General features: G+C 40.7%; 1 pseudogene; it reads right to left on the reverse strand.

Moving 5' to 3' along the window:
- On the reverse strand, positions 1–110 carry LOC113747798 (uncharacterized; annotated as a pseudogene).
- Between the last annotated feature and the right edge of the window lie 2388 nt (positions 111–2498).

Here is a 2498-nt window from a genome sequence, read left to right on the forward strand (position 1 = left end):
GCCCCGCACTTAAGCAGGGCATCAAAAATCGTTGCACCGCTTATTGTTCCTCTCCAACGGAAATCTTAAGTAAGGCGAAAAGATTATACGATCTGAAGAGAAACAAGAAGTGTACGTGAAGAGACAGAGTTGATGTCCGGACCCATTCCCCCCCGTCTTAACCGCTCTCTGTTATTGTTTTCCAGAATACGTTTTTTGAAACGCTACAGGAATGCAACTGTGTTAGACACATAAACACTCCACTTCATAAATTGACTGATCGCGTTGCTGTAAGTGTTTATAAGTATAAATTACTTGAGAATAAGGAATACGGCAACACCCGGACGCAATGCATTATGGGGCAATGGCGACATGGCCACGCCTTAAACTCTTTTAAAATTTGTTTCTTTGGTTATAAAGTTTTTATCGATAGAAAACTTTAGATGATACGTTTTAAGAAGCCGCTGGTGTGTTTTCACTTGACTTTGAAAAACGATATGTTCATCCATAATGCGCTAAAAACTGTAAGACGAGCCACGCTGGCAGTGCAACGCTCCAAAGAAAACATTATCAAGAGAGTGCTGCCTCCGGTCCGCGGAGCGGAAACTTGAAAGTGGAGCGTAAATGGGTCTTCTTTCAAACTCTATTTAACTTTCTCCCCGGGACACCGCGTGCTGTTACTCAGATAAGTGACAGGATATTATTAGACTTAAACACTGTCACTTTCCCTGCTGAAAAAAAAAACATGTTTTGAAGTCGCTCCAGATTCGCACAGTGCGTAGTGGTGGACAACAGCTGGTAATCAAGCTGGTTTAAGGCAGGCAGTTATTATCCGTTAATCACTCTTGCGGAGTTTTTAAATCAAAACCTCATAACCTCGTGGAGGTTTTACTCATGTCTTGGAAATATAAGCCAAAAATAAACCATATTGCAGTCCACAGTTCTACCTGGGACAGGTCTCATTTCGGTTTAACACATTTCTAATGAATGGAGATCAGTTAGCCTGTGCAGGTATCAAAAATCTTTTCACCTGTTTCATCGCATAATCACACCTGATGACTTTGCAAATAACGTAACAGTAAGACGAGCAACACGACGTATACCTCTAGATGTAAAGTTCCGACTCCTTTCCTTTATAGTTTGCTACTGCTACTGTCGTCCTGTAGTTAAGGAAACCAATCTGCCCCTCCTGTAAGGTAAAACTACACGTTACAGTGAAGCCGGGTCCTGCATGCTAGCCAGCTCGTCTGTTTACTTTCAAGCTCAGTAGACATTCATAGCATATGTGACATTTGGTGAGACGTTAGTTACGCAGCACAACTGTTCGGCTCACTGGTGGAACAAAACGCATTCATAACATTCTCGGGCGTTTTTTCACATCGCCACCTAACATACGTTTCACTACATTTTTCAGTCTCGCGGTTTCGTGGCCGCGTTCGCCTCTTGACTCACAAGCTGAGCTGTGGTCCAGGTCTAAATCTTGAAACGCGGAGCAAACTGGTTGATGACCGTCAATGAGAACTGATTCCACGATCAGTTTTTAAACCCGAATCACGGCCTCCCCTCTGATGCCCGTGATCCTCGTCACTGGTCCCAAATTGACTCATGTGCTGCACACCCAGCGGCTTGAGTGTCATTACACCTAAAACTAACTAAACTTGTGTGACAAGGTGGGGAATATAAAACAATAGCCTAGCAGTAAATTCATAAACTATTTTGGAGTGTTACATATTTACACAATAATGGGTTATCAGCGGGAACATATTGGCCCATTTGTTATTTACTACCTGTGACCTCCTCTATGTAGTTGCCTTCGCACCTCCTCTCCCAGTAAGGTATTGCCTGCAATGCTTTGGGCTGGCACAGGGGCAACTGCCTAATGTAGTATAAGGCAGTTTCCCCGTGGCCATGTATTTTTTTGTGCAGTTGTTCGTGCTATAGTCCTTTACCAACACTGCTTCTGAAATCACATTTTAACAAGAGTAGTTTGATTTTACAACTACAAACTGTAATGCATCACAAAAATCAATCACCGCTGACAGTCAACAAATAGTAAATCTTATTTTTTTAACAAGCCACATTTACATTGGCCAGTTAGTTTTTGTCTTGAACCATGGAGTGTTTTTTGTCCATCCCTGTGTGTAGGAAGCATCGAAATGACAGTTTTATCACAATTTTGCACACACACCCAGCATTGAGGTTGGTTATAGTGAGTTGGAGTAGAAATGAACAAAGAGAAAAGATTTTAACAAAATCGATTGCTTTGATTTTTCTTTTTTGTTTTTTTATCCAGGACAACTCATATCAAGGATAAGCAAGGAGAAATAAGCACTACTGTTTTTATTAGAATTTTTTTTTTCTGTTTTTTTACATCTTTTGGCAGAGATGGATGGTGGAACTTTTATCATGAATTGGTCAAGTGTAAAACAAAAATAATAAATGTGAGTAAATAACAATACAATTAATATTAATTCATACAAATGAAGTGTGGCGTCCAATGATAGAATAACAATGGCCAA

Source organism: Larimichthys crocea, chromosome XV (genome assembly GCF_000972845.2).
Source record: "Larimichthys crocea isolate SSNF chromosome XV, L_crocea_2.0, whole genome shotgun sequence".
In the NCBI taxonomy this organism is placed as follows: Eukaryota; Metazoa; Chordata; class Actinopteri; family Sciaenidae; genus Larimichthys; species Larimichthys crocea.